The 6,758-nt window shown below is 54.7% G+C and overlaps 1 long non-coding RNA gene across 2 annotated transcripts; it reads left to right on the top strand.

The window, feature by feature from the left end:
* Positions 1-1,002: 1,002 nt before the first annotated feature.
* LOC134809598 (uncharacterized) lies at positions 1,003-6,314 on the top strand. Of its 2 annotated transcripts, none has more exons than XR_010155795.1 (4): positions 1,003-2,203; positions 2,677-3,382; positions 5,040-5,133; positions 5,866-6,314. It is a non-coding gene; the product is annotated as an uncharacterized LOC134809598 (long non-coding RNA). The 2 variants fall into 2 exon arrangements; XR_010155796.1 differs by having other exon boundaries at positions 1,854-2,203; positions 2,674-3,382.
* Positions 6,315-6,758: the final 444 nt, after the last annotated feature.

Below are 6,758 nucleotides of genomic sequence, written 5' to 3'. Positions count from 1 at the left end.
GGTGCCTGGCTAGGGACTAACAGGATGGAAGTGAGAGGTGACAGCATGCTGGCAGTCCTCAGAGCCCTCGCTTGCTCTTGGCACCCCTCTGCCTGGGCTCCCACTTTGGCGGCATTTGAGGAGCCCTTCAGCCCACCACTGCACTGTGGGAGCCCCTTTCTGGGCTGGCCAAGGCTGGAGCCCACTCCCTCAGCTTGCAGGGAGGTGTGGAGGGAGAGGCGCCAGCAGGAACCGGGGCTGCGTGCGGTGCTTGCAGGCCAGCTGGAGTTCCGGGTGGGCGTGGGCTTGGCGGCCCCGCACTCGGAGCAGCCAGCCAGCCCTGCCGGCCCCGGGTAATGAGGAACTTAGCACCCGGGCCAGTGGCTGCGGAGTGTATACTGGGTCCCCCAGCAGTGCCAGCCCACCGGCGCTGTGCTCGATTTCTCACCGAGCCTTAGCTGCCTTCCCGCGGGGCAGGGCTCGGGACCTGCAGCCCGCCATGCCTGAGCCTCCCACCCACTCCATGGCCTCCCCTGCGGCCCAAGCCTCCCTGACGAGCACCACCCCCTACTCCACAGCGCCCAGTCCCATCGACCACCCAAGGGCTGAGGAGTGCGAGCGCACGGCGCGGGACTGGCAGGCAGCTCCACCTGCAGCCCCGGTGTGGGATCCACTAGGTGAAGCCAGCTGGGCTCCTGAGTCTGGTGGGGACGTGGAGAGTCTTTATATCTAGCTCAGGGATTGTAAACACACCAATCAGCACCCTGTGTTTAGCTCAAGGTTTGTGAGTGCACCAATCGACACTCTGTATCTAGCTGCTCTGGTAGGGCCTTGGAGAACCTTTGTGTCCACACTGTGTATCTAACTAATCTGATGGGGACTTGGAGAACCTTTGTATCTAGCTCAGGGATTGTAAATGCACCAATCAGCACCCTGTCAAAACAGGCCACTCGGCTCTACCAATCAGCAGGATGTGGGTGGGGCCAGATAAGAGAATAAAAGCAGGCTGCCCGAGCCAGCATTGGCAACCCGCTGGGGTCCCTTTCCACACTGTGGGAGTTTTGTTCTTTTGCTCTTTGCAATAAATCTTGCTACTGCTCACTCTTTGGGTCCACGCTGCTTTTATGAGCTGTAACACTCACCGGGAAGATCTGCAGCTTCACTCCTGAGCCCAGCGAGACCACGAGCCCACCAGGAGGAATGAACAACTCCAGACGCGCTACCTTAAGAGCTGTAACACTCACCGCGAAGGTCTGCAGCTTCACTCCTGAGCCAGCGAGACTACGAAGGAACCCACCAGAAGGAAGAAACTCCGAACACATCTGAACATCAGAAGGGACAGACTCCAGACGCGCAACCTTAAGAGCTGTAACACTCACTGCGAGGGTCCGCGGCTTCATTCTTGAAGTCAGTGAGACCAAGAACCCACCAATTCCGGACAGAAGGGCCTAGGGAGCATGGAGTGCAGGGACGCTGCCGGCTGCCTTTCCCCTTTCTCTCCTTCCCTTCCCCACGCAGTCAGTCTGGGGAATCCCATTCTTTTCTTTTCTTTTTTTTTTAATTTGGAGATGGAGTCTCATTCTGTTGCCCAGGCTGGAGTGCAATGGCCCAATCTCGGCTCTCACTGCAACCTCTGCCTCTAGGGTTCAAGCGATTCTCCTGCCTCAGTCTCCCAAGTAGCTGGGATTACAGGCGCGTGCCACCACACCCAGCTAATTTTGTGTTTTTAGTAGAGATGGGGTTTCACCATGTTAGCCAGGCTGGTCTCGAACTCCTGATTTCAGGTGATCCACCCCCCTCGGCCTCCCAAAGTGCTGGGATTACAGGTGTGAGCCACTGCGCCCGGCCTGGGGAATCCCATTCTTATGATGTGATCACCCAGTGTCCCTGTGTCAGACCTCTGGTGCCAAGAGAGACCTTAGAGATCACCTGATCCCACGCCTTCATTTTACAGATGGAGGAACTGAGGCTCAGGGAGGTGATTTTTCCAAGGTCACCTGCCTAGGCTTCCTGGAGCCAGCTCTGTGCTCTTCTAAAACCACCACTTACTTTCCAATGGAGGGAGGTGACGTGTCGAGCACCTCTCACCTCTATTAGCCAGCCTGGTGTCTCCTGAAAAGCAGCGAGCATGTGCATGTGTGCACTGATAATATGTACCCCTGCAAGTCAGAGAGGGCACGTGCACACCTACGCGTCTTTGCAAACTGCTGGACATCATCTGCTGGTATGTACCCTAGTTAGGTGCTGAGACTAGGGTGAGGGCCAGGGAAAAGGCTGGGGTTGGGAGGCGTGAGTGAGCACTTAGATTAAGGAAGTTGTCAGTAAGACTGAGGAATGTCCTTGGGGGTCTTTGACTGGGGGTGGTGTTGAGTCTGGGTCAGACAGGTCAGAGAAGTCAGCCCAGAAAAGGAGGCCCATGAAGGACACTCCAAATGTTCATTGGAAGAGGGGCTTTCCCCAGGCAGAAAGAACAGGGCTGGGAAGCTAGAAGACAAGAGGCATGTTTGGAAGACAAGAGGCATGTTTGGGAAATGTCCAATAGTAATAGACTGTGGACCAGGGTTTATTGGGGGAGCAGATAGCTAGCAGGTATTTATTGAGCACTTGCTATATGGCAGATGCTGTGCTAGGTGCTAGAGACAAAGAGGCTTGAGTTGAGAGTTCTTCGTGAGTGTGTTCTGTTCATCTTCCCAGCAGATGCGGAGGTCCTGCTCTGTGACCCACACTCTGAGCTCTAAGGAGAAGGAAACACACCCACACCCACACCCTTGAGAACTCACCACAGGGAAGAGTCCACCGAGGCAGACCCAGAACAGAGTGTAGAGAGCAATGGGAACTGCCTGGGAATTGTTCTCAATTGTGTCCTCACACCCACACACTGACCTCCCGGGGCTCTGCGGCCAGCCTCCCTGTGCCTTCCTCACCCCGGGGAGAGTCTGAACTCCCAGAATGCGCGTGTGTGCATCCCCTGCCCCTGCAGAAGACTCTCAACGGATCCAGCTAAGAGTCACCAGCCCAAACGCAAGCCCAAGTCTTGGCGTGACAGGGGCATTCAGCACTCACAGTTTATCTGTGGAGAAGAATCCCAGACACTGGGTTTCAGAATCAAGGGCACTAGTGTGGAGGAAGTCTCCATCAGCCCTCACCTGACTCCTGGCGCTGTGGGTCCCTGAGGGCCCCAGGCAGCTCACCAATTCTCTGCTTCCCATGGATGCTTGTGGTTCCTGGCTGAGCTCAGTGTCTCTCCCCAGGGTAACAGGACTAGGGGAGTCTCCCTTCACAGTTTGAAAGCACCTTAGTTCCTCCTACTGTCTCAAACCTCTCCATGGGCGCTGGCAGACCTGCTATGGTTTTCATCCTACAGATGAGGCTCCAGAGGCTTGAGGGCGAATGGTGCTCAAGGGTGAGGTCTCTCTGAGGCTGGTGCCCTCCCCACACCCGGGGCACAGCCTGACAGCTTTCCCCCAAGACCCCACTCCCTTCAGCCACTGGGACTTCCCTCCCGACGCAGGCCATGTGTGCCCTGCTCCTATGCGGCCGCAGGACAGGTTTCCAAAAACCAACGGCAAAGTTTCCTGAAAGGCTCTGGCTTCCAGGACTCTTGGCAGGGCTCTGCCCAGGAAGCAATGAGCTGGCACTTTCCTGGCTGTGTGCTTATAGCTGACCCTGGCCTCAGAGGCCTTCCTCTCCTTATCAGGAAAGGATGCCAAGGAGGAGGGAGGAGGCTCTGGGGAGAGTCCAGGCCTTTGTGTGAACCATCCAAAGGGAAGTGGATGCTTCTGAGCAGCCCTGCCCGGCTCTGGGCCTTGCCCACCCTCATCTTCAGCAGGGCTTTGGCACTGGAAAGAATGAGCTTCAGCTCCTGAGCCTTGCAGGAGTCAGAGGTCAGCACATTCCAGGGCTCAGCCTTTCCGCCTCAGTCAAAAACTCTCAGCAGACCAAAGGCCTGGGCTACAGTCCACTGAGAGTTTTTGACCAAGGCAGAAATTCTTCTCCACAGATAAACTGTGAGATAAACTGGGTGGGGACATCAGCAGCCTCCTCTCTGACGGGCAAAGCTCTTGGGGCCTGCCATGTGACCACCCAGCCTGGACTCCCTGCCAACACACACACAAAACAAGGCCCCTGCTAGACCCCAGTGCCTGGGCCCAGCTACTGGGCTGGCTTCTCTGCTGGTGTCCAAGGCTCACAGATTCCTGTTCTGCTTTCCCTCCAGACATCCTCTCTGGTCTTCCTGGTCTACCCTCAGGCACACAGGCCTCTCCTCCCCTTATGCCTCTGTCAGCTCTCTCCTCTGCCTGGACCGCTCTCTCCTCATCCCTCAGCCCCAGCTCTCCCCTCAATCCCTGGGATGCCTGTATGGACCTCCCGGAGGGCTGGTCCCTCTGTCCCACGCCCTGGACTTCTCTGCAGCACTCCTCATGGCCACCGTGACTCTTTGGGGGTGGTCCGTTGACTCACTCCGGCTGCAGGAGGGCTGGGACAGTGCCTGCTGCCTGTGTGCTGGCCAGACACAGTGGGAGTGCCCACCCGTGCTTACTGGGGAAGCAGAGACAATGGAATGTTTTAGCAGGATTGGGGTCTTCAGAAGGTACTTCCATGAGGTCCTGCATACAGCCGGGGTAGGAGGAGGCAGTTTAGGGCCTGGACGATGTGGGGCTGACATGAGAGAACAGGCCAGGGTAGGGTGCTGGGCAGGTGGGTCAGAGGGGCAGTCGTCCACCTGGTACACAATGTCTTATATATGTTTGCAGGGGTGAAAAGAGACCTGTTCAGGGGCGGTGCCCAGTGAGGAGACCCTCAAACGAGAGGCAGAGTCCCTCAAGCCTTTGTACAATGCCACCAAGGGTGCTGCCCCTTCTTCAACAGAACGTCCTCCTTGCAGGGAGGCTGCAGTGGGTTCAAACCTGCTCCTGTCTTCTCTCTGTAGCCTCCCTTTCCTCATCTGTGAAGTGGGGATGATAAGAGCTAACTGGCAAGGTTATTGGGTGGTCAGCTGAGGGAAAGTTCTTGAAAGGTGTTACTGAATCAAACGTCATTTTGCTTTTTCCTTCTCGCAGAATCACAGGCCAGAGGTGAGAACTGGAGAAAGGGAAACTCTCCCAGTCCCTGAGAGTGGTCATTACAGACTGGGAAATCGCCCTCCAGCTGATGGTAAAGGACTGCAAATCCTATTCATGTGACTCAGGGCCTCTGGTGTGCCTTCTGGGAAGAAAGCAGAAGAGGGTTCCTAACTGTAGAAGGGAAAACTTTCCCTTTATTTTTCCAGCCACGTGGTTCAATAAGCATGTACAAGCTCTTACCAGGGCCAGGCACTGTGTGGGCACCAGAAACATTAAGATGGAATGACACAGGTCTGCCCTGGAAGAAACATTAAGATGGAATGACACAGGTCTGCCCTGGAAGGGCTCCTTTCCAGGGCTCAGGGACTCTGTGACTCCTTTTGGGGAGCAGAGTTGTGGACAAGAGTGCATTTTTCTAGAGAGATGGTCCACAAGCCATCCAGAGCCAGCCTCTGTCTCCAGGTACCCTTGATCCTTGGAGACCTCCCTCAGGTCCTGGCTTTCTTTTTGGATTCAGGATTTCCCTGTGTTCCCCAGGCTGGAGGGCAGTGGCTTACTGCCACCTCCACCTCCTGGGCTCAAGCATTCCACCTGCCTCAGCCTCTCAAGTAGCTGAGACCACAGGCACACACCACCAGACCCATAGAACTTTTTTATTTTTTGTAAAGACAGGGTCTCGCTATGTCTTTACATAGTGAGGTCTCGAACTCCTGGGCTTAAGTGATCCACCCACCTCAGCCTCCCAAAGTGCTGGGATTACAGGCATGAGCTACCACGCCTGGCTTAGTTAGCCCTGACTTTCAGTTCCATCTCTGTTCTCCAGGACAAACTGTCTCTGCAACTCCAGGCTCTTCTGGAAGCTGCCACCAATGCCTTTTCCACATGGGGAGCTGCTTGAGGTTCCTTCCACCCTTAACTCAAATGATGACAACTCCAGCTTTTGGTTACTCAGGCCAAACTCTCAGAGTCATTCTAGACCCTTCTCTTTCAAAATGTACACCCAATCTGTCAGCCAGTCCTGTCAGCTCTATTTTAAAATATATGCAGAAACTAAACGATAGTGGTAGAAAATAGATTCGAGGGGCTTGGAGTGTGGAATAAGGGGGATACAAAAGAACAGGAGAAAATTTGGAAGCTGATGGGAATGTGAAGTATCTTGACTGTGGAGATGGTTGAGTGGGTGTATATGTGTGTCAAAATACAATAAATTGTACACTATATGTGTGGTTTAATATGTGCTAGTTATGCCTCAATAAAACTGTTTTTTTTTTTAAGTCAGATATTTTCAGTGACCTCTGTGAGACCCTGGACTAGTTGCTTCCCCTCTCTTAGCCTCAGCTGCTCAATTAGTGAAACAGGGGTCTCTAAGGGACCTTCCAGTTGGGTCTGTGTATGCCCACCATGACTGTGCTCCCCACATCTCAGAAGGAGCTCCCCTCCTGGGGTGGGGGGCAGTGGTACTGTGTGACCCAGATTTCTTCCAGCACTCTTCTGAGCTCAGCTCAACCCAACAGCCTTCCTGCAGAAGTGGCTCAGACCAAGTTGAGAGGTTAGTTGGGGAGAGGGGGATGCCAGGAAATCGGGCTAAATCCTGTAGGAAAAATAAGTAGGTGAGTAAATCCATGGCCCCACACTGCATGGGCTTCTCTTCAGGCACAGAAAACCTCCAGGGAGCTGGAGAGGAGCACAGGGATCTTGATCAACACCTACATTTGA

The sequence above is a fragment of the Pan troglodytes genome, chromosome 2 (genome assembly GCF_028858775.2).
Source record: "Pan troglodytes isolate AG18354 chromosome 2, NHGRI_mPanTro3-v2.0_pri, whole genome shotgun sequence".
NCBI classification, from domain to species: Eukaryota; Metazoa; Chordata; class Mammalia; order Primates; family Hominidae; genus Pan; species Pan troglodytes.
Note: the sequence above shows the minus strand (reverse complement) of the source record. Positions and strands in the feature narration are given on the sequence as shown.